At 44.0% G+C, this 25,331-nt stretch overlaps 1 protein-coding gene across 5 annotated transcripts in view; it reads left to right on the top strand.

Annotated features, from left to right (window-relative positions):
* The window catches only part of Frmd5 (FERM domain containing 5), a 271,347-nt gene that overhangs the window by 24,251 nt on the left and 221,765 nt on the right, over nucleotides 1-25,331 (top strand). The gene's annotated exons all lie outside the window — the stretch shown is intronic.

The raw sequence follows: 25,331 nt of genomic DNA, 5'->3' as shown, positions 1-25,331 counted from the left end.
AAAGCCGACCTGCACACTTCAGCAACCACTGGCATTTTCAGGGAAAGAGAAATGCGCCTGCATGCTTGACTCTTTCCAAAGCACTCTACTCTGTGCCTGTGTTCCTTCAGAACCTGCCCTCTCCCTCCCCCAGCTCTGGAATTCCACCTTTCTCCGTTTTCCCATGCCCCTTTTCACTGGTGATTTTCCTTCCTTCCTTCCTTCCTTCCTTCCTTCCTTCCTTCCTTCTCCTCCTCCTTCTTATCCTTATTTTTAATCTTTTATTTAAAAGTTAATTCTCAAAGTACTTTTTGAAATACCAGTTCCAAAGGCCTCATTTGGCCGAGGCTAACCCTCAGTTAAGATCAGGAGGAATCAAGGGTTCTGCTTTATGTTTTTCTGACGGAAGACAAAGGGTAGGGCGAGCCCTTAAGGGTTACATGTTAGGTGAGAATTAGACCCTCAGGAAGCCAGGGAGGGGAAGAGTGAGGAAGAGGAGGAGAGCAAATCCCGGTGTGGTGCACAAGCCGGAAACACGCGACTTACCAGCTCTACAGAGCACAGCTGACAGTGGTTGATCTGGGACCTGTGGTGAATTCCCTGTGGTCACTGGTTGCTGTGAGCACAGGAGAGAACACATAGTGGGATTTGAAGTAGTGAGCTATAGGGAGGAGCAGCGTAGGCGATCCTGAAATGATGCCGATCAGGAATAACAGGGAGAGAAGAAACGTTTGAAGCAGAGGAGGTCAGGGGCCTCAGGACAGACTCAGGGTAGGATAACGGCCATTTCAGCCAGCGCATCAGACTCCTGAACGGTCTGGCAAGCTAAGTCCTGGGACATTACTCCAAGATAATCATTAAAGATACAAGAAAATATTTTTATGTGAACACATTCAATAAAACATTATAACTAACAAATTAAACACATATGAAATAGAATGATCAAGTAATTATGATGCACCAAATGATGTAATATATACAGGCGTATATTCACTTTTATTTTAGGGGCTGCAGGGGTGGCTCAGTTGTTAAGACCACTGGCTCTTTCAGAGGACCCAGGTTCAATTCCTTGCACCCACATGACCATCTGTGACTCCAGTGCCAGGGGATCCAGTGCCCTCTGTTGGCCTTCGCAGGCCCCAGGCACATACATTCATATAGGGACACACACACACACACACACACACACACACACACACACCCCAAAAAAAAAAAAAAACCCAAAGTGCCTAAAGATTACAAAATGAACCATATGTTAAAAGATTATGTGCATGTGGAAGGAACTGAACCAGTAAATTGTCATATCAAAGGGTCACAAGAGAGAGTCCCTGGCATGCCTTGTTGACATCTTACTGGGATGACTGTGTGTGGTAAGTTGTAAGTAGGATGTTGAAGGAAACTCGACCGATAGGATGGGCCACCGATATGTCTGAGTGGGAGTGACGGGAAGCCAGAATCACCAAGAGCCAGGTGGGGCCATGAACGTCCAGAAACCTGTGGGCAGCTTGTCTCTCTGCTGCCTGTCCTGTTTTCTTGAGAGCTTTTGGAGATGCATGCAGGTGCAGCGACTTGGAGCTCAGCTCTGTAAGAGCTCTCTTGCTGCATGATTAATGTCTATCAACATCTCATCCGGCACCCAGGACCAGTGGCAGCAGCTCTTACCCAGGCAGACGTGTCCGGACTTGGATATTTGCTTCCAGCCGGCTTCGTTAGCAGCGTAACAAATGGTAGGGTGCCTAGATCTTCAGCCCAGCTTTGATAGTCTCCTGAGGATGGTCAATGATTGGTAGAATCCAGAGCTGTCATCAACTTGGTATCAATGTGTGTGTGTGTGTGTGTGTGTGTGTGTGTGTGTGTGTAGGGGGGGACGTGATAAGAAGTGACCAAGGGAAACAGTATAATGAATCTGTAAGACTCGCTATTTGCAGATTCATTATTTATTCAGTGTCCTTTAAAAAGTATTGTTCGAGGGCCTGACCACTGTGTCCCAGGGAACACAGAGGGGGCGTATATACCTGGTTCCTGCCCTTGAGGTGTTTATGGTCTGTTTGGAGAGGCAGCTGCACTGAGCTTGCTTCCCTAAAATCCTGAGAGTCAAGCCTAATATAAAAAGCTTTGGAAGACGGAGAGTCGGGGAAGGCTGTAGGTACCATAAGACAGAGAGATAATTAACTTCTTAGCCTAAAGGTAGGAAAAAACATGACTCTAGAGGAAATAACAAATCCAAAATTGGCACTCTAATAAAAAGAAAGCTATCTGAGAGAAATCAAGTGTTAGGCAGAACAATGCAAATATAAAAGCCAATTTTAAGAAAGGAGGAGGAGGAGGAGGAGGAGAAGAAGGGATGCCCATGATGTGGACAGTGATTTCTAGTTAGGAGCACAGTTAGGAAGCTGGTGTGGGTTGCACAGCAGGGTGGCTATAACAGTGAGAATGGACTGTACTTGAAAACACATTTTTTGAATTGTTTTACCATCAAGAAATTGTAACTGTTTCAGTAGATGGGTTTTCTAAACTCATTTTTAATGTGTTCATACAGTGCACACATTTATCAGAGCATCACATGTACCCTATAAGTAATTTTCATATGCCAATCAAAAATAAATTTAATTTTGGGCTTACCTAACTAACATGTATGGGGACCTGGGTTTAGTCCCCGGCACTGAAAAATAATTAAGAAAAAAAAATACAAAGGGGCTACAGAGATGTGGCTTAGTGAGTGGGGACACTTGCTGCTGTTCCAGAGTTTGGTTCTCAGCACCCAGTGTTGGGTGGCTCACAGCTGTCTCAACGCCGGCCCCAGGAGATCAGATGACCTCTCTGGCCTCCATTGGTACCCCTCCCCCGACACTGAATCTTAAAAAAGAAACAGTTAAATGTAAAATGCTAGAAAAAAAAAAGTAGTGTTAAAATAGAAAATTTTCATTTTGCTTTGTTTTTTTGAGACAGGGTCTGATTATCTTTGGCTTGCCTGAAATTTGCTATGCAGACCAGGCTGGCCTCGAACTCACAGAGATCCACCTGCCTGTGCCTCCCAAGTGCTGGGATTAAAGATATGTGCCACTAGCCCCGGGTTAATTTTTAAAATACATTCCAACTGAGCCATCTCCCATCTCTTTATTTTTCGTAGACATCGGAAGAAGAAAGGAAAGAGGGAAGTCAGGTTTATAATCCTTTAAGGGAATGTCTCTCCCTAAAACCTCTTGGGAGGAACGCAGAACATAAGGCTCGTAAAGGTGACAGACAGTTCGCAGAAAAGTGGAGAAAGAAGTCGCTCACCCGAGCCCATTTCCCGTGGAAATAATTTTAGCGGGGAGCTCTTGGAAGGAGGGAAAGGTTACGGTGGAGTAAGAGGCTGCTTTGGAACTCGGAACATTTAGACAAATGGAGACAGGTAGACGAGGCTGCTCCTGTTACTGAGGGAAGAAGTTGGTTGCCACAGGTCACCCGCTGAGTTCCCCCTGGCCCCCCCCCGGAAGTACCACAGTAGCAGTGCATTCAAATCAGTTATTAATTATGTATCACATCACATTAGTGATTACAGTGACACTGTGGGGGCAGAACACATTAAATGCACCTGCTAAACGCGAGCCATACACTCTCCGTCAGCAGGGGCAAGTGTGTCGTGTTGTATGTGCAATGCTCCCTGGTCTCCTTGAGCTAGCTGTGGATGTAGTCAGAGAGGCCTACACCTGTCTCATGCTCTTTTTTCCACCCAGAATACCCCTCACCTTCCTACCTCAGTTTTGTTCAACTCCCTCCTTGTCATTCCAGAAGGTTCACTTGTCACTGTTCTCGGAAGCCTTCCAAACCGTAGTCGTCCTGAGCCAAATGTTCCCAGCATCTGGCTTGCCCCTCTGAGTAGAGGAGCAGGAAGTTAATAGAAATGGTAACTTGATATTTCCCCACCACAGCAAAGGCCTGCGCATGGGCACAGGTGCAGGCTCCTTTCTCTATGCCTGTTCTTAATTCGGGGACAGAGGGTGAGCATCCATAGATGTAACACAGCACAGTCCATCCTGCTGCCCGGAGCAGGCTCTTTCCTAGGGATGCATCTAACCTTTTGTGCCACCGCAGTGATAGTTAACAAGTCACCCGCTCCTCTGCCATTCTATGTGGCAGGCCTGGATGATAAAATTAATATATCCTCAACCAGTGAATGATGTATTTTCTCCTTATAAAACCAGGGCCAGTGAGTTTGCTGTGAGTCTTTCAAGTTGGCTATGAAGGGCTCTTCAAATGAAATACACAGGTGTCCTAGATGCCACCATGAAAATGTGATTACTTGTGATGATGGACTTAATGCTTAAAACTAGCTTGAGGCTGAGCATAGTGGTATATGTCTGTAATCCTAGCGCTTGGTGAGTTGTAGAGATCACCCCAGCGCTACACTGAAGACTCCTGTCTCAGAAAAAAAAAATGTTGTATTGGTGGTGTGGTGATTCCCAGGAAGTCACTGGGGTGCCGAGGCAAATTCTACTTGTCTCCAGTTATCTAAATGTTACAAAGTCGGAAAACAGCCTGCTAGAATTCTACCAAATGTTTATGGAAGAGCTAACATCAATACTTCTGAAACTGCGTGCGTCACATTACCGAAAGGGAAGGGGCACTGCTCCGTTCCTTCTGTGACGCCAGTATCACCCAGATACTAAAACCAGATAACATATAATGCAATGAGAAATTTAAAAACCAATTTCTTTGATGACCATAGATGTAGAAATTCTCAGTAAAATAGTTGCAAACTGAATTCAAGAGCTCATTATAGACCGCAATCAGGTTGCTTTTTCATCTCAGGGATTTAAAATACGTTCAACATATGCAAATCAAGAAATGCAGTATACCATGAGCAGTCTTAAGGATGGAATTACACAACCATCTCAAAAGATGCACGAAAGGCATTTGACAAAATTCAGTAAGTCCTTGCTGGAGAAGCTGTACCCAAAGCCCCTCATTTCCATAGTGACCTGTAAGTGTTGGTCTTGTTCAAAGGTGGGAAAATATGTCTTTCTCCTTGGATCAGGGCTATTCTTGGGTTTCGGGGGCCCTGAAGCAGCACCGACTGAACAGACCCACTCAAGAAATTACCTATCAGCTGCTGATCTCTGTCATCTGTCTTCAAGGACTTGGCAGGTCAAAGCCGAAGCCACGCACTTCTAGTGCGCCTGATGCTCCTGATGCCAGGGAGTGGCATCACTCTAAAGCAAACCCCGAGAAGCACCTCTGGCTCGTTCCACCCTTTACAGTCAAGCTGTATTCTAGTTTGGTTTCTGCTGCCGCCTAAGCACTACAATCAATAGCAAGTTGGTGGGGAAAGGGTTTATTTTAGCTTACTGGCTGCAGCTCATCACCAGGGGAAGCCAATCCAGGAACGCTGTGCAGAGGCAGGAACTGAACCCGAGGCCATGGAGGAGTGCTGCTCCTCTTGGCTTGCCCAGTTAGTTTTCTTACACAGTCCAAGTCTGCCTGCCTGGGGGTGGCACTGCCCACAGTGGGCGGGGCCTGCCTCCATCAATTAGTAACTAAGAAAATGCCTTAGACACTGGCTAGCGGCAATTCTTTGGTTGAAGTTCCCTCTTCCACGGTGACTGTAGGTTTGTTGTTAAGGTGACAGCTGAAGCTAATTATGACAGGCTCCTTTGTTCTTCTTTCTTATTAGGACTCTGTTCACTCTTCATTTGCACTTCCTCTCAGAATTCAGGTCTTCAGCTCTCATCCGGAGTATATTAATACTCGGCTAATCACTCCTGCACCTGCCAGGCTTTCTTCCCGGGGTTCATCCTCCACAGTCCTTGAACATGGAATGCAGGTCCCTTTATTGTCTAGCTTGAGGCATCTTAGGACTTCGAGTGCTCTTCAGTCAGTGCATACCCGAGTCAGGCTTTTACCCTCATAGACATCATGTTTGCGTGCGTGCGTGCGTGCGTGCGTGCGTGTGTGTGTGTGAAAATATATATAGCCTCAAGCTTACCAATTAATTGCATAATTTAGTGCTATTAAAGAAAAGCTAAGCATGGCTGCTCTGTTCCCAGAACCTTCTCATGATGGAGGACATGCTGCCTCCTCTGTGTGGAATGTCCTGTCCCTCCATTTCCACCTCTTCCTCGTTTCTCCTAGGCTCTCCCCAGGTTTGCCTCTGATGCTTGTTTGAGAAGCCCTCTCTCATCTTTTCAGAGTTGAGTTAGGTGTATCCCTTTGCGTCCTTCCGTGCCAGTCCAGGCTCAGTCCTGTCTGAGACATTGAGATTGTGTGTTGCTGTGGCTCTGACTTCCTGTGGACTTGAGGTGTTCGAATGAAGGGCCTGACTTCATCTTTTATTTCTGCATCTTCAACTTCCAGCACTGTGCCTGCCGTGAGTAAATGGCTGGACTCAGCTTCCTATCCGCTATGCAAATTAACACTTGCTCACATGCTAGTCTTGAATGAAAATCGGGTAGCAGGTATAAAGAAACTTCATAAATGTAGTCTCTTCCCTCCGTGCATTAGATATTCATGGAAATTTGTTTTTTGCAGGCTGCTTTGCATAGGTAATTTCTCAGGCCATTGCTCACATTCCCTGTGTTCATAATTTTAGTGGGCAGTAGGTTCAGTCAGAAGTATACCATAACTGGGGAAGGGGACGAGGGTTGAGGAGAGTACAATTTTTATGAAATACTGAAAGCTCATGCAGTTTTAAATATCCACAACAGTTAGTTTTCAAGACTGCTTTGTTTTTTAGGTTATGAGTCGTAAGGAAGTGGGAGTCTTATTAATGTTGTTGGAAGGAGCAGCCGTGAAGGACATTGACAAGTCAAGGTGCTGAGCAAAGGCACAATCGTTTTTTTCTCTCTTCCGCCTCTTCTTCCTCTTTCCCTCCCTCCCTCCCACCTACCCTTCCTTCCTCTGCCTCTTTTTTTTCCTTGAGGACAGAAAAATACATGGGAACAGTTCTTATAAGGCAGAACTACCAGCCTGTTTTGGAGCCTCCAACTTTCACAATAGTTCAGTGTGTCACTGCTGATATTTCTCAGCCTGGGGTAAGATGGTGAATTTGGAAAAGGGTGGGGCAAAGGCTCAGCCGGTGAAGGTGCTTGTTGCCAACATCGGTGACCTAAGTTTGATGCCTGGGACTCACAGGGCAGAAGGAGAGAGAGTTGTCCTCTGACCCCTCTATGGGCACTGAGTCACGGGCATGAGGGTGGCTGCACCATTGAGGTACGTCTCTTCCTTTGTTTATCCACGAATTTTATATCATTTCCTTTTGCCTTAAATCAAGTGAAATAAAGTCCTAAGCATACTGTTTAAAATCCTGCTCAGCCAGCAGCTCAGCTACAAAGGCCAAGCTTCATCTCTTCATTGACACTGAACAAACATTTACAGCAGGAAGGGAAGAGGTCTGAATCAAGGGCGTGCAGCCCAGTTATGTGATTCAGTTGTCTGCTCAGGCATCGGACTCAAACTTAATCTGAAGGGTCCTTGAATTTCCTTCCTTCCTTTTTTCCTTTCTTTCTTTAAGGTTTGAAATCAGAAACTTTTAACTGCTACAACATGAGTCATACACATTTGATTGAAGTTCTTAGGTTTTCTTTTTCTGTCTCAACTTCTGAAATCAGCTTCTGGATTTTATTCTTCAATTTTCTTTCTTATTTGGAGGCTGAGGAAGAAGTGAGAAGAATTTATCTGAAATTAGACCGTACATTTGCATATGGTAGAGCTAGTGGTATTTTGGATTTACAATTTTGGATATAAATGACTTAGCAATAGTCAGTTTTAATTTAAAGTTTTATATATTAATGTGTGTGTGTGTGTGTGTGTGTGTGTGTGTGTGTTGTGAATTCAGGCACGTGGAAGTCAGAGGACAGCTTTCACAAGTTGGTTCCCTTCTACTGTCAGGCTTGCATGGCAGGCACTTTTACTCACTGAACCATCCCACTGGCCTAATAGTTTTCACATAACACATTTAGAAATTTCTGTTTCAATATACTGAGCAAATAGCAGCTTGGGATGCAAATTACCTGACTAGGTCTAAGTCATCACTGTTATTTAAATTTAAGATGAAAACAAACTTAGAGATAGTGATGAAACAATTTGACTGCTATTTACAAACTCCTGCTCAGCTGTAGCTTGGTTTAGCCCCTTTGGACTAATGTAGGGGAATGTTGCTTTACTTCCCAAAAATGTGTCACTTAAAAAATAAAAAGACTCTAGTCATGGTGGCTCATGCTTCTAATCCCAGCACTGGAGAGGCTGAGGCAGGCCCAACACACACACACACACACACACACACACACACACACACACACACACACCTTTTTTACTCTCTCGTTTGAGATAGGGTTTTAGTATATATATTTAGTTTAGTTTAGTCTCAAAGTCATAAATCTGCCTAGGTTTATAGATTTACCATTCTTGGCTAATGTTTCAACTTTAATAGATGTTACCAATAGCTTTCTAAAGGGGCTGTACACCTTTTGTTTATGTTAATACTGTATGAATGCTTTACTATATCTTTACCACACATTAGCATCACCTTTTTAAATTTTAGTTGTCCTGGTAGCCATATTTTGATATTAACTTATATTTCTTTGACAACTAACAAGTGAATATCTCATATATGTAAGTATATGTATCAGTGATCTCATTCGTGTGTATATATATATATATATTTATATATGTATATATATGCTGTCATTTCCAGTGAAGTACCTGTTCAAATACCTATTTTTGTTTTAAAAATAGGTTTCTTGAGAAATAATTCACATACCATATGGTTCACACATACAGTGTAAGAATCATTGGCTTTTGTTTATTCAGAGAGCTGTGCATCTGGCTGTGCACTCGGTTTTAAAGCATTGTTACTGCATTAGACTGAGGCCCTGAACCGCGTGGCCATTCTCTCCTAACTGCCCCCCTCACTGCTCTCATTTACTTTTTGTGTTTACAGTTTCCTGTTCTAGGAACCTTCTCTAAGTATTATAAAGTGAAGTTTTTGTGACTGTCCATGTGCAAAAGACAGTACATAGGCATTGCAATAAAGCTTTAGCCACTAAATGCTGCCAGTTGTGTCATGGAATTAGGTCACTAAAACCTAAGTGTTTACTAGGCAGTTTTCACTTCAAATATCTTATAAATGTATGTTGATATTTAATAAATAATAAAAAGTGGCTTTAAATCATTAATAATGATTAAAAACCAAATTAATGTCAAAGATAAATCTTTGGCTCCCTTAGCAACCAAACGTGTAAGCAGATAAGTTAACATGGACATTAATAGCAAATACCAGTACTTGTGTAATATGTCTTTTTTATGGTGGTAGCTGCTTTCATTTCTTTAAAATAGTTTTAAGTTTTTAAATTATATTTTAGAAAGTGCGTATAACAAGATTTATTAGAGGCTGAAGAGATGGTTCAGTGATCAAGACTGTTTACCGTTGTGTCAGAGGGCCACAGTTTGCACCCCAACACCCACAGAAGGCGGATCATGGATATTTGTACTTCAGCAAGTGCTATAGCCTCAGTGCACTCCACTTTTTCTTTTATTTCCTTAATATGGTGTTTGATACTGACCTGTTTTCATATATTGAACCATCCTGGCATTGCATGGGAAAACACCTCACTTGGTCTTATAGACCAAGGTAGAAACCTTATAAGATGGTTTGCTAGTATTTTGTTGAAAGTTTTTGCATCAGTGTTTATATTGTTCTGTGTAGTCGCATATCTTACTGTGTAGGTTTTGTGTGCATGTGTTTCTGTGTTTGTACTTTTTGCCTTGGTTGGCCTCATGGACAGGGAAGTTATTTCTTTAAGTCTGCTCATTTTGCTTCATATATTCTGATTGCCTAATACTAAATGTGCAAATATTCATAATTATTATATGATTTTGCTATACTGAAACATGTAAAAGTATACATTATCAGTGTTTCTCTGTGTAGCCTTGGTTGTCCTGGACTCGCTTTGTAGACCAGCTGGGCTCAAACTCACAGAGATCCACCTGCCTCTGCCTCCTGAGTGCTGGGATTAAAGGTGTGTGATACCATGCCCGGCTCTAGAATTTTTAAAATTTAAAGCTTATTTGCCCTTGACATTAGTATAGCCACCTTTGCTATGCTTTTTTATTGTCTTTTTTGATATATCTTTTGATGACAATTTTTTTTTTTTTTTGACTTTCAATTTATGTGTTAGGATCTAACCTGAGTCTCCTGTGGACAGCATGTAGTTGTACCATGTTTTTTTTGTTGTTGTTGTTTTGTTTTAAAGACTTATTTATTATTTATACAGTATTCTGCCCACATCTGTGCTTGCCTGCCACAAGAAGACATCAGATCTCATTACAGATTGTCATGAGCCACCATGTGGTTGCTGGGAATTGAACTCAGGACCTTTGGAAGAGCAGCCAGTGCTCTTAACCTCTGAGCCATCTCTTCAGCTCCTGGACAATGTGTCTTAATATAGTCTGGTACTCTCCATCTTTTGAGTGGAGAGTTAAATAATATTCAAAGTAGTTTGCTGTGGCCTGGTGAGAGAGCTCAGTGGGTAAAGGCACTAGTCACCAAGCCGGATCGCTGGGACTCAAATTGCCGAAGAAGACTGATTCCCACAAGCAACTGTTCTCCGACTTTGATAAGCATTTTGTGGCATGTGTGTGCGTTCGTGTATACACACACACACACACACACACACACACACACACACACACACACACACACACGTAAGTGTAATAAACAGGAAGATGTAATAAAAATTTAAATATCCTCACTTTTTGTGAGGCAAACACTATACCTTTAGGCTGTCTCTACCCCCAACAATGTTTCTTTGTGTCCCCAACTTTTCTGGTTGCTGATATGATTAAGTCACATCCTTATGTATTATAGTCACTAAAAAGTAAACTAACAATGCTTTTAACTCCATTCATCTTTTATAAAATGCCTGTCTCTTATTGTATGTGTATTAGCATTTACCTGCATGTATGTCTGTGTACCATGTGTGTGCCTGGTGCCTCTACAGGCCGGAAGAGAGCATCCGATTCCCTGGGCCTATAGTTACAGATAGTAGTGAGTGGCCATGTGGGTGCTGGGAATCCAACTAGGTCTTCCACAGGAACAGCCAGTGCTCTTAGCCACTGAGACATCTCTTTAGCCACTTGGTGACTTTTTTTTAACTTTTCTAATTGATTTTTGTCCTCAGACTTGGTAATTTCCATTCTCTTACAGCTTCTAGTGAATTAAAAAATTGTCAGCAATTACACATTTTGACTCGTTTTTAGGGGTTCTGTTGCTTTATTCTTGTTTCTTCATCTAATTCATCTCACAAATCCTCTCCCTTCTCCAGCACTTGCTGTTTTGTTACTGTTTTTACTTTAAGTTTTGAAGGGTCAGTCTGAGTTGTAAACCTGTCTTCCCAGGCCTTTTTAAAGACATGCTCCTTTCCACCAGTGTGTGTGTGTGTGTGTGTGTATGTGTGTGTGTGTGTGTGTGTGTGTGTGTGTGTGTGTGTGTGTGTGGTTTCTTTCTAGTTTGTCCTCTGTGAGCAGATGTTTTTGAGTATTGTAATTGTTAGTGTCTGGCTCCTGAAAAGGTAGAAAAGGGAAGAGAGAAGAGGGCACGAGAAGGCTGTTGGCCCCATTCAGTCCTTTGAACGTCACTTCAGCCTGAAGAGGAGGTGCCTGCCGCCATGGGGAGAGGCTTAACAATAATGGCTACCTGCCTGCCTATTGGCCTGCACCCCTCTCATCAGAAGCGACAACCCGTGACCCCCAGTTTTGGGTGGGGCAGGCTCCTTTTGCTTACCTCGGGCTTCTGAGAACTGTGTCAGCTGCTGCCGGAACAGGTGCACAGCTGTCTGCCCTCGGGCTGACAGGTGGGGAATGGGTAGCTGTTACTATGCTAGGAAGTGAAAAGACTAAAATTAGCCACACTTTCCATCCACGCTTTCCTATGGATGTTGGGAGCCTTTAACAGACTCCAGTTTCACAGTTACAGCAGACAGACGTTGCCGGTGCGGTTGCGGTGTGGGTGAGGGGGCAGGTACTGAGTGCGTCTTCCCAGACTCCCGACTTCTGTCAGTCTGTCTCTAAGTGTGGAAGGGCTTTCATTGTACTCTGACCTGAGAGGGAGAGATTGGCATGCAAAGCCACAGGTGTTGATTTTCTACATAGCAATAGAACGTGCAATTTTAAGTTGCTATTCCCACATGGCAAACTTCTTTGGTATGCTCTATTTTTCTTCTAATAAAGATGATTAAAATGAAAGACAAGGGGCCTATTATATTTTATCAGTGGCCAAATGTGTTCGCTAAATTACATGTTTGAAATCTTGAACTGTCTCATGCCGCTTGGCAGAATTAGCCCTAGTAACCACGTGTCCCTGCTGCTTATTGAACATAGTTGGATGCTAATGTGCAATCAGAATTGTATCTTAGTGTTATCTGCTAACACATTCCAGATTCGGAACAGCAGTCTCTGTAGCTGAGCTTTTTTTCAAGTTGGAGGTCTGCTCAAAATTAGTTTTCCATTGAAATGGATTTTTTTTTCTCTCTCTCAGATATTCTATTTTGAAATAAGTATTTTATGTAAGTTTTCATTTGTGTCCTTGCCAAACCTGAATTGCAGAATGCAAACACCCCCATTATCCCCTTCGGTTCACACTCAGACACCAGCAATCAATTGCTGTGTATGTGTGTATCGCTGTGTAAGTGTATGTATGTATGAGAACACTTCCTTTATGAAACAATTCACAAGCAGATATTGTAGCAAGGAGTAAGATGTCACTTGAAACAGGGAGTTTGAACGATGCTGGATTTACAGAGTTGAGTGTTGACGGAACCCTGAGTTGAGGTGTCATAACAGACGATCGCTTCCCACTCCTGTTTGGCCTAGCGTGGGTAGCTGGTGCATTTGGTTTTGTGTTGCTTTGCTATCTGCCAGCTGCGCAATGGCCAGGAGCACACGGACCTGGGGACAGAGGCTTGCAGGAGGCCTTTAAGGCAGGCCTGAGGAGCAGAACCAACAGAGAAGGGCAAAGCCAGAGAAATAGACCTACCGCAAGTTCTCCTAGCTGCTCCCCCGCCCCTTGTATTCTGCTCCAGAAATTTTTATTTTAAATCTTGGTAAACTGAAAAGAAAAACTGTCTTCTCTCTCAGAACACTTTATCCAGAGGAGGCCAGTAATAACTCTGTGATTCTAGGTCTCCAGGCGGGTTTCAGCCGTGGTCCTTTCCTCTTCTGCCTGCCTAACCAACCAGACTGGTTATTAGTTGTGCATAACCTGTATGGATTGCTCCTAGAAAGACTCATTTGGAGGAAATGAATGTGAAGTCTTAGGCATGATAGTGGCACCTTCGGGGGTGACGTGAATGTTTGGCGGGTGCATCTGAATAGCATCTTAAACCGCTGATGGGGTTGGTTCTATGAGAATCTTTTGGCTCAAGGTCTCTTTGCAAAGAAAAGTGTCTGTGTCTTGGAGTTAGGACCCTTTGGGGGCTTTGAGCCAGAGAGTCCCTTCTGGGTCCAAATGAAACATCACCTTGCATGGTGGGGGTGAAGTAGATGGAAGCACTTCTCCTTAGTAGCTCACTGCCAGGGTCTTGCCCTCCTGGGTCCTTCATCCTGCTGGCCATCCGTGCCTCGATGTCCCCAGCGAGTAAGAGAAAGGCTCCCGGGTCAATAGAATCAGGCTGAGTCAGTAGGCCTCACTTATTTACAAGCTTTTCCCAGAGTGAGTCACAATTGCAACGACACAGAAAAATTCATCAGAGCAATAAGCCCTTCAGCTTACAAAGCTTTTGTTTTTAAGCCAAAGCTATTGCTATGTTGGGAGAAAGAAAAGAGGTGGGAGTCTGGTAATGAAGTGAAACACTTTATCCTTTGCTCCATTCTCTCTCCCTCCCTCCCTCCCTTTCCTCCGGTGCTGGGACTAGAACTCTGGGTCTTGTGTAGACAGGTCTTAGTGCTGCTTTGTGCTTCACATTGGGACTTTGTGCAAACGGCTCAGAAGAGGCGGAGTTACAGAGGGACAGTGTGCTGCTGGCTAGTTTTGTCATCTTGACACAGGCTAGAGTCATTTGGGAAGAGGGGGACCTCAGCTGAGACAAAGCCTCCACCAGCTTCGACTGTGGGCAATCCTGTGGTGCATGTTCTTGACTGATGCTTGAATCGGGAGCATGCTGCCTACCATGGGTGGTGCCAACTCTGGGCTGGCGGTCCTGGATCATATAGGAACGCAGGCTGAGTAAAGGTACAAAGAGCGTGCCAGTAAGCAGCACCCTTCCATATCTTCCTTTCAGTTCCTGCCTTGAGTTCCTGCCCTGACTTCCTTTGTGTATGGACTGTGATGTGGGCCTGAGAACGGAAACAAACTCTTTCTTCCCCACGTTGCTTTTGGTCATGGTGTTTTTATCATAGCACTAGAAAGCCCAAGGCAGACAAAAGACTCTTCCAATTCCACAGTCCTGTGACTGTAGGAATCCAGTGCGTCTCTAATCTTCCTGTAGCTGTAAAGCTTTGTAAAATGCCATTGCAGGGTCTGATGATGATCAGGGAGTCTAAAGTGGTGCTGGTGGTGGTGCTGGTGCTGGTGCTGGTGCTGGTGGTGGTGATGATGATGATGATGATGATGATGATGATGGAATGAGTGTCACTTGGGAGAGAGATCCCAGTGAAGAGCGAAGACTTGTGACCTAGGATCTGGCTCTGTCTTTTCAAGGCTTAAGCTGTGGGTTCTCTCTGTGCCAGTCTTTCCCTGTGCGCAGCTTGGCTGTTTGCTTATATTTTTGCTCTCCAAGTCAGGATTCTTAGAGGATTGCACAGACAGACACATAACAATATAGGATTTACTCATTTTTGTTTGGCTCCTCATGGAAAAGAAACAGCAAAGAGAGGCAGACAGAAACAGTTGTTGCATCAGACACTAAAATGCTTCCAGACTTTGATAGGCACGCATAGTAACTGCTCACTGTTTTTTAGCTTTTAATTTTGTATCCCACTTTCTCATTTGTAACTGGAAATGCTTGGGACAGGAGTGTAGCCCTGTGATGTCATACATACTAGCCTAGCATGTACAAGGCCCTGTGTGTGATCCCAGAGCCTTAAAAGAAACAATAAAAAGAACTTTACAATTACTATCTACTCTCCAGTAACATACATTGAGAAACAAAATGTTTCTTTTGTTTCAGAATTAAATTCTGATGATAACCAAGCCCTAGATTATTTTGTAATCAAATACTTGAAAATCTGCTTCTTAATGGCAAAGTCGCCTATCCTACCATTTTGTGTGGTCAATGAGGAACTTTGGCTGTGGGCCCATCCTTCTACTGTACGATATCTTTGTAGGCAGCATCTTTCTTTCTCTCTCTCGTCTTCCTTCTTTGTTAGCATGCATGGATGTTTTGCCTACATGTGTGTCTGTATATTATGTACCTGCCTGGTCCCTGTGGAGGCCCGAAGAGAGCATCAGGTCCCCTGGGACTGCAGTTGTGAGCTGCCATGTGGATGCTGGGAATGGGGCCAGGGTCCTCTTGAAGAACAGTATCCATTGAACCATGTCTGTGGTCCTGATGGTTGGCTTCTTGGTTCCAGAGTAAACAAATCTTATTTGTAGAGCACTGAGAAGAGGGAGCCGTGAGTCCTGGGCCAGTCGGCATGGCTCAGCAGGTAGAGGCACCTCTCCATGCGTGACGACTTGAGTTCAGTCTCTAGGGCTCATATGGACAAGGAGCTAACTCACTCCTGCAGCTTGTCTCCTGATCTCCACAAGTGTCCTGTATGTGCCACCCTCTCCCCAAATAAATGTTATCATTTTGCTTAAAGAAGTAAGTCTCATAGGCACTGCTGGCAAATTCAACAGGAAGATCAAACCAAGCTGGCTTCATAAAGATGGCAGAACATATCTTATCCTCCAGTATCAGGGCTTAGGAGCACCATGTGTGGGCGTGTGGAGCATCCTTTGTGGCCAGATAGATGGATATCTCATCATCTTTAAAGCTGACTGTTAGAACTCCATCAGCATTTAGAGCACATTGCTGACCTCCTTTTATGAGGCATCCTAGGTTGCCTTCTCTTAATTTTAACTGTCATAATAATAATGATGATGATGATGATGATGATGATGATGATGATGATAATAAAAAGCTTCTGGAAGTTAAACCCAAGGACGTGCTGTATCACTGGACCATATTCCCAACTCTTACATTTTTAGAGAGGCAAAGTCTCTCTCTGTTGTTCAGGCTGGCCTTAAACTAGGAATCCTCCTGTCTCATTCCCTGAGCTAGTATTACAGGACTCTATCAGTGTATCTTTATTTTTGGCGCGGGGTCGGGGTGGGGGCGTGCATGAGGATAGGATCTCACTATGTGGTTTGGCTGGCCTGGAACTCCCTATGAGGACTAGGCTAGCCTTGAGCTCATAGAGATCCACCTGCTTCTGCTTCCTGAGATTTAAGGTGTGTACTACCAAACCTGGCTTCTTCAGACTAACTTACATGACTCAGTTATGGTCTTACATTTATTTCTCTCTCAAAATTTTTCTTTCACCCCTGAAGAGGCCATTTCTTAGATTTACCAGTTAATTTTAGAAACTTATGGATTTTGAAGGAAATTTCATTGTAAAGAGACATTTTTCATAATTATATGTCCCCTGTAGAGGCGATAGTAATTAAGTTATAAAAGCACAGAGTCCCTTTGTAAATTGTGCTAAATTTCATCAGTATACTTAAAATTATTATGAAGTGGCTTGTGAGCATTTAAGGTGAGAAGTTTGAGTCCCGTGTTTTCTATGAGTTCACTAGAACCGAGTCATGTCAGACTCAGTTCACGTCTTCAGCTTAGTAGCCATCTAGCAGATCATGGGCGTGCAATTAGTGGCAAGCCAAGGCCAAGCAGAACCCATTCCATAGCCCTTTGGGAGGCTGGAAGGGAACCACAGACAAATGCTGATGTAGTTAAATGACTTGGCACTGATGAGTCAGTGGAGGAAGCTTGCTATTATGCCCTAGTGTTTTCTGGTCATATTTTTATCTGTTCTTCAGATGATCCTTCGATAGAAAGCATGCTTATTGATTCTGTGACTGACTTAGTGGGATGAATACATTTGATGGCATAAAGTGATAACGGGAAAGGCCACTGCAGACAAGGACAACAGGCCTAACTTAATGGAGCAGTGAATAATTGGAAGACTAGAGGCCTTCCTTATACATGGAGGAGACAAAACTCCTTCAGCCAAAGACCAGGATGTGAGAGACTTGACATATGTGCAGTGGGCATAAGAACGCTTAGCTCTTTTGAAAACATGTTTTATATTTATTTATTTATTTAGTGCGGGGAGTGGTCGGTGTGTGCTATGACATGCCTGTTGGAGCTCAGAGGACAACTTTTGGGAGTCTGCTCTACCTTCCACCTTGTTGAGGCAGGACCCTTGTTTCTGCTGCCACATTGAGTACTTCTGGGTATTTGTTCCTAAGCTTCTGGCTAATTCTCCTGTCACAGCATGAGCATGCCAGGGTTTCAGGGTTTGCATGGCTGAACCAGCTTTTTATATGGCTTCCAGGGAATCAGAGCTTTTTACTAGTGGCACCATCTCCCTGACACCAATAAAGCTCTGTAGCAGCCAGCAAGTACAGTGGTCATCAGGCAGGTCATGTTACCAGAAGTCTAACAACAAGGTAGAAAGTGATGTCCCTACTCTATTCCATGCCTTCCAAACCACAAGGAGAAGTCAGGGCTGGGCTCAGGATGCCCAAGGAGAATCATTGGGAATCAAGAAGTTGTATCAAGAAAATATGCCAAAGCAGCTATAGTGGGGTTTTAGTGTTTTTGTTTTTGTTTTTCAAGACAAGGTTTCTCTGTGTAATAGCCCTCGCTGTCCTGGACTTGCTTTTGTAGACCAGGCTGGCCTCAAACTCACAGAGATCTGCCTGCCTCTGCCTCCCGAGTGTTAGGATTACAGGTGTCACCACTGTGCCCAGCTAGCGATAGTGTTTTAATTCTTCTGGGAAGTTTTTCTTTCTTTTGTCACTTTTATTTTGTTATAGGGTAGATATCTCATCTGCCTTGTGTGTAACCAGTTATCCTGGATCCTGGTTTTGAGTAGTTTGTGCTTCCCCTTAACCTGTCCTGCCACTCTACAACGTCAGACTTTGCATTTGGTCTCGACTGTTCTCGCCCTTTCTGGTCCATTGGTCTGCTTGTCTTCCCTTATGCTAGAGCCACGACATCTAAATCTTTGAACCGTATTCTTCAAAACTGGCTATTTATGATTCCTGATTCATCTCTGTGAGTTTAAGGATGACCTTACCAAGTGCCATATTCACAGTCATCTTTTCATTGTTGAGTTTTTAGTGGTAACTTGAAGAGAACTGAAGTTGTTCTGCCAAGTGTTTCTATTTGTGAACAATATGATGTTATACTTTTGTCTGTCAGCTATGTGCACAGCTATGTGGATGTTGGTTTGTCCTCAGTTACCCTGTAATGTTTATAGCTGTTGTAATTAGTTTCTTTTACAAAATTTTTTTTCATTTTTCTATTAGTTGGACAAAGTGGCCCATGCTTATAATTACATAACTTGGAAGGCTGGATTGGAAGATTTTTAATTTGAGGTAGGGTTTGTTTATTTATTTATTTGGTAGTAGGGATTGAACCCAAGACCACTGAGCTACAACCTCAGTCATTTTTAAACTTTTATTTAAATTTGTCTTGCCCAGACTGGCCTTGAAGTGCTTTGACTGTAGGCATGTACCATCATGCTTATCTCCCTCTTGGATTTTAAAAGTGAGACTAGTGACAACATATATATAATAACAGCTTTGATGCTTCACTTTAATTTTTATGCCTTGTGTTTTCAACTGCAGACATCTTTATTTTGTTTTCACTATTTCCCTTAGTTACTTTAGCTGCATATTTACAATGTTTGGTATATACTACTTTTATTGTTGTTCAGTTTTAGTATTATATATTTTGTTTTATTCTGTTATTTTTAATGCACTATTTTCCAAACACATAGCTACTTTTATTTACTGATTTTTTTTTTTTTTTTGAGATAGGGTTTTTTGAGAGGTAGCCCTGGCTGTCCTGAAACTCACTCTGTAGACCAGGCTGGCCTTGAGCTCAGAGATCCACCTGCCTCTTCCTCCTGAGTGCTGGGATTAAAGGCATGTGCCGCTGCTACCACTACCACCTAGTTCTTATTATTGATTTTTAATTATTTGCATTGTACATATAGAATGACTGGTGTGTTTGTCTTTGAGATCATTGACACTACCCCCACGACTTAGTATATAGTAAATTTTTATATATGTCTTATGTGTATTAAAACCAGATTTGTTTAGTAATAGACTTTGCATCTATCTATGTGTGCCATACACAGGCTTATGTGCATATAGATTCAGACTGACTAACAACTTTTTGGTTAGCAATGGTGATCTCATAAGTTTATAATGGAGCTGAAAATTCTTACTCCCTAGCGATGCACTGTCATCACGTCAGAGTGAGAAACAGTACTTGTGTTAGCAGCAACACTGCTTTAAACAGCTACCAGCTGTAGGAAAGCATAGTACAGGGCCTGGAGAGATGATGGCTTAGCGGGGAAGAGAACTGGTTGCTTTTCCAGAGGGCCTGGGTTCAATTCCTAGCACCCTTCGTGGCACCTCACAGCCATCTGCAACTCCAGAAGAACACACAAATCTTACAAAAAGAGAAAAGCATAGTACAAGCATTCATGTGCAGTCTGTAGCACCTGATAACAACGGCTACTGAGCAGGCTCATGTGTTGAACGGTATATACTTTTCTAGTGTGCTCTTACTTACTAGAAGCTTTACTGTGCAGCAGTGTGCCACGTTGTACTAGCAGCAGGCTCTCATGTCTTGTATTTCTCCTGTCCAATGGTTGGATCGTGTGTGTGTTTGTGTGTCTGTGTGTGTGCACGCGCGCGCGTATGCGTGCACGCATGCGTGCTTGTGCTTGGTTTAATTTCACATTGTTTTGCTCATCTCGGTCCCAAAGTATATAAAATCTACTCTTAACATTGCCAGTAAGTGTGGTTGAGTGATTGACCTGGGTAGGAAATTAGGAGGGATTAAGGACCAGAAATGTGGTAGAGACAGTTCTTGCTGGCTAGTCAGCTGCGCCCCATTCTGCCCTAACCTGTGATCTTCAGGAAGAACAGAGTGCTGAGATCGGTAAAGGATCTGCTTCACTGAAGACAGTGAGACCAGCAAAACCACAAGAAGGCCCTGTATCTGACATGAAAAACCTCTGATGACCTTAAGATTAGAGCCTGCCCCCTCCTGCCTCCCACAAGCACTTGCCTCTCAGCACTGAGAGGAACACGGCCAGATCTGGGTGAGCTCATGATTCAAGAGTCAGTATTCATTACGTAATGTGAAAGTGAGCTGAGAGTACGTGAGGGCTGTAGGAAAGAGTTCTTGAAAACTACATGCGCTGAGAGTGGAGGAAGGGTCCTTGCCAGAGCAGATCTTGAATGTGAATGAAAACTCTAGACAGGGACACTAGAAACGACTTGAGTCTGTAAGTAAGCCCAGTCAGTGTGAGGTCCTAAGGCCTTCGGACGGGACAGCAGTCTTGCTTAGGGGTAACGCTGCAAGCTGTAAAGCCCTTCAGGACTCGGCTCATCCACACTCCGCCTTGACACGTCAGTAAGCACCGCTGCCTGCTGCAGGAGTGATGAGAAGCTGCGCGGATCCAGAGCCTTTTCCCAGAGGCCCCCCTGAGTTGCTGTGCCCACAGAATTGGGAACTCCCAATCTGAGAGTGACATACCTGTTCAGATTCTGCTTATTGCTAATCTTCCTTTCCTTGGTGAGCTTCATCGCAGGAGCACAGCAGCATTTCTCCTCCAGTGCCATCTCTTTGATGCAACCAGATGTCAAGGAATTACAGCGGCATTTAAGATCAGCTGTTGAGACCTGCACCCAGGCACTGCCTCCCAGGAGGCTGTGGGAAGACACTGAGAGGTGTCTACAGGGTGTGTGACTGCATTAAAGACTTACTTGTTCATCAGGGAACTTATAAATGACAACTGGAAGAGGACACTTAAGAGAGCACCCATGAGGTCAGAGCATTTGCCTGCTGTGAGGAGGCTGCAAAATCCACTCATGGCCGTGTTTGGGATGGCAAGCCGCTTTGAGCTGGGTGTGGATGAGGATGGGCTGCACAGCTGAGGAGTCGGAGGAAGTTCCTGTCTGTTGCATAGTTAGGGGGAAGAATGCATAGCTGAAGATGAGGTCAGAGAAAGGAGCCTACAGGTGAATAGAAAAGGAGACAGTTTGTACAAAAGGCAGAAGCAGCTACAGACCCCAAAGTGTTTGAGCCCATTATGTTACCCGTAACTAGTGGATTTACATGAGGAAAGAAGCAGGCTCTTGCGAACCGCCGTGGGTATAGTTCTCAAGAGTGACAGCTCTTCAAGAGCCTTGGGGAGTGATTCCAGAAAAGGACATTGCTTTCGTAGGTCAGGCACAGCTCCTGCCCCGACCACTCATTCCTTAAGGTCTGGCCTAATGTCTGCCCTCTGCCCTGCCTGATTAAAGTGTCAGCACCTGCATATTAAATCTAACGTTACTTTAGATACTGAAGTTATTTCAGAAATCTCACCGTTAGACTCTGACAAGCAGAGCTGTCAATATTTCATTTGATTTATGCATCTGCCAGCATTACGTGAATGCTTAGGGACTGTGCGTGTGTAGAGAGTGTGGCCTTCCTTACACACGGGAGTCTTGTTTGTGGCCGAGGGCACTGTGTGAGTGATGCCATGCCGGCCTTGTGAAAGGAACACCGAGGCTCCTTGCCTGGCCTTCCCCAGTTCTCTGCAGAACACTTGTTACAGGAGTTTGCTGAATATCTTGCTTTGTTCTTGGGTCATTGGCTTCTTCTAGAAGTGTCACTGGAAGGGTCCTGGTTTCTAGGCAGGGAATTCTGCCACTGGCCGGAGCCCTCAGCGTGGCTTCTGTTGGAGGAAGCAGGGTGGGTGTGAACATTGGGCAGGAAAGGCCCATGCTTCTGCTCTGGCCTCTCGTTGGGTCTATTTCGTGGCAGGGGTTGGTGTGCCGAGCTTCGCTGGGAAAGCTTCTCCTGAAGTATCTCTTGCCACTCTCGGAAATGGCTTTAAGCTGCCTTTTCTTGTTTGGAGTTAAAGGGACACTGGGGCAGAAACGGAATTATAATATTGTCTAAGCACCTCAGGGAAATTCGAAGGATTTCTTTCACATTTTGTTTATTTTAAATTAAAAAAGGCCTTTGAGGTATGAATGACAGAGTAAACGTGCACGAGGAGGAAGAGCCGTCACTCCTCAGCGCAGTCTTCAGCAACTGCACAAAGCTGTTGCTCTAGCCCTGTGGAGAACAGATCGGTTCTGTGTGCTGCCCCCCCTTTTTCCTTTAAGGAGCTGGGTGCTATGGATTGAACCCAGAGCCTCATGCACACTTAGCATAAGCTGTACCCCAGCCCAGTGAAGCTTATTGAATTGACGTTTAACATGGCACATAGGGAAGGACCTCTGTGTTCATTTTAACCTCTCCCTCCCTCCCTCCCTCCCTCTCTCTCTCTCTCTCTCTCTCTCTCTCTCTCTCTCTCTCTTCATTCCCTTTCTTTATGTTTATTTGAAGTCGCTTCTCTCCTCCTTTGCATGGGTTCTAGCGATCAGGCTTAGGTTTCCAACCTTGCCTGGCAAACACCTTTACCTGAGGAGCCAACTTTCCAGCCCTCATTGTTCATTTTTAGATCGGGCAAAGTAAAGAGGATCTCATACTATCCCAGTGTAATTAACCCTGGCACTGAACTTGGGTTAAAGTTAGTTTGTCTTGGTCCTTCATACTATTATCTCTTTCAGAGTAGGGCTCGCCTGGGATTCTGAAGAGTAGAAATGCTTTGCGGCAGCACTGGGGACTGTCTGCACAGAGCTACAGAGCGCCACCCTCCTGCTTCTCCTGCTGCTCGGTTAACTTTGTCTCCTTTCTCCTAAGGTACCCCTGGTGCCTGGAGAGTCCCCATCACATCACCCTGTTCGTGTTGTGCTTCTTCTTGGTCAAGCTGCTCCCCTTTCTCCGTTCTTGTCAGCATCTTAAAAACTAATCAGCTTTCAGTTAGTCCCGTTTTATTCCTATCAAATAACGTTGTGGATGGTGGAAGAGGCCCGGTGGCAGGCCTCGCAGCTGCCACACACCTACTTGTAGGCTCTTGTTGGGTGATGATTACAGTCTGCTTAAGTGAGTCCCCAGGAGTGCCCCTCAGCTCCTCTATCGGTGGCTTTTTTGAAATCGTATTGATAAATCCCAGGTGTGTGGCAGTGTGCCTCATAATGGCTTTTTGCTGGCATTTCTTTTTGAAGCTTAATTTCCTAACTTCTGAATACTAAAGAAGGATATTACAGTTGTCCATAGTGTTTTGTTTTTGTTTTCCATGAAGATTGTCTTTCCTTTTTCATAATAATTGGTGAAATGTGACAATCACGGTTCTGTTCTCCAGAGCAGGGGAGCCATTTTGACCTTTTGACCTTTTGCTTTTCCTCTGCCTTTTATATGCTAGACAAGTTCACTAATTATGATGCAAAGGTACAGAAGGAAGTTAGTTTAATTGATGAGAAAAGGTGAGGGGAAAAGGCAGCCAACAATAATCATATGAGATTATTCAGTGCTCATGGAAAAATTGGGTAGTGATGACCAGTGCTTTCTGATTCTGAAGTGAACACCAAGGACTCCACCTTGAAATCTTTGTGCACGTCTCCTGAAGAAGCTTTATTAAATGGACATGTTCTACTCTATGCTATATCTGGTGTGTGTGTGAGAGTGAGAGGGTGTGTGTGTATGTGCGTGTGTGAGTGTGTGTGTGTGTGAGAGAGTGTGTATGAGTGTGTGTGTGTGTATGTATGTGTGTCCGTGTGTCTTGAATATTAATTAGTGTCAAACAAATACTTAAAGTATATGTTACATGAAAAACAGTGGTGCACAATGATTGGTCTGAGAAAATATATTAGCTTATTAACTCATTTAAAAATTTCTATTTACTTATATTTATGTGTATTTTCTGTGCTTGCAAGTGTGTACACCAAGTATATGCAGGAGACCTCAGAGGCCATAAGAGGGCATCAGGTCCCCTGGAAATAGACTTATAGATGGGTGTGACCTGCCACATGGGTGCTGGGAACTGATCTTGGGTCCCGTTCAAGAGCAGCCAGTGCTCTTAGCTGCTGAGCTGTCTCTCAGAATTAGCTAATTCTTGCATTCAGGCTGTCCCATGTGTGTCATTAGGAAGGGTTTATGAAGAAGACTGATATGAAAGTGATTTAAGTGATGGTGGGTTGGAAGGCTGATCAGCTGAGATTTTGAGAAAGGCAAACAAAAACGAGGCTGGTAAAGAAAGGACAGACCAGGTCTATTGAGGATGGGGTGACAGAGAAGTAAGATCTTGGGGTCAGTGTTTGCAGGTGATGGGAATGTGCAACTAATGTCGAAGCTGAGATGGTTCCTCCTCCTCTTCTTCCTCTTCCTCCTCCTCTCCCTTCTCCTCCTCCTCCCCTCTTCCCCCCACCTCCTCCTCCTCTTCTTCTTCTTCCTCTTCTTCTTTGGTTTCTCTGTGTAGCCTTGGCTGTCCTGGACTTGCTTTGTAGACCAGGCTGGTCTCGAACTCAGAGATTGTCCTGCCTCTGCCTCCCAGAGTTCTGGGATTACAGGCCTGCACCACTGCACCCAGCTTTGAGATGGTTCTTAGTCAGTAGGATGGTGTAGTATTTTTGGAAAGGTTTGTGAGAGGATCATGTTACTCTGCAAGGAAGAGAAAGTGGGGAGCTGTTAGTTAGAAGCCCAGATTTTATTAGGAACAATATGATACTCATTTAAATATACCATTGTCTGCAAACTGTGGTATGTCTCAGCATACACATTTACAGTAGTCTAAACTTTTGACTTAAAATAATTAATGTGACAAAGTTAAAGTTCAGGCAAAGTAGGACTTACTATAGGGAAATGCTTTTACCTCATACTCTCTGCCTGAATTTTAGAGTCATCAATTAGAGCCACATTTCTTGAATTCCTCCCTTCCATCAAACTTACAGCTGTAGTGGTTGCGCAATTTAATGTGATGTCATATATCAAAGAAAAGGAAGAAATGATACTGGCTCTGGTGATCACTTGTGAGGAGGCTGAGTGAGGTGAGCTTTTTTTTTTTTAAATTTTTGAGACAGGATTTCTCTGTGTAGCCTTGGCTATCCCGGACTCACTCTGTAGACCAGGCTGGCCTCGAACTCACAGTAATCGCCTGCTTCTGCCTCCCGAGTGCTGGGATTAAAGGTGTGCGCCACCACGCCCAGCTGTGAGGTGAGCTTTTAATGGCAGCTTTGGAGAGGATATATATCTGATCATCTTCCATCGTCCATGGAA

This window comes from Acomys russatus, chromosome 4 (genome assembly GCF_903995435.1).
Source record: "Acomys russatus chromosome 4, mAcoRus1.1, whole genome shotgun sequence".
NCBI classification, from domain to species: Eukaryota; Metazoa; Chordata; class Mammalia; order Rodentia; family Muridae; genus Acomys; species Acomys russatus.
This window is presented reverse-complemented; position numbering and strand designations above follow the sequence as displayed.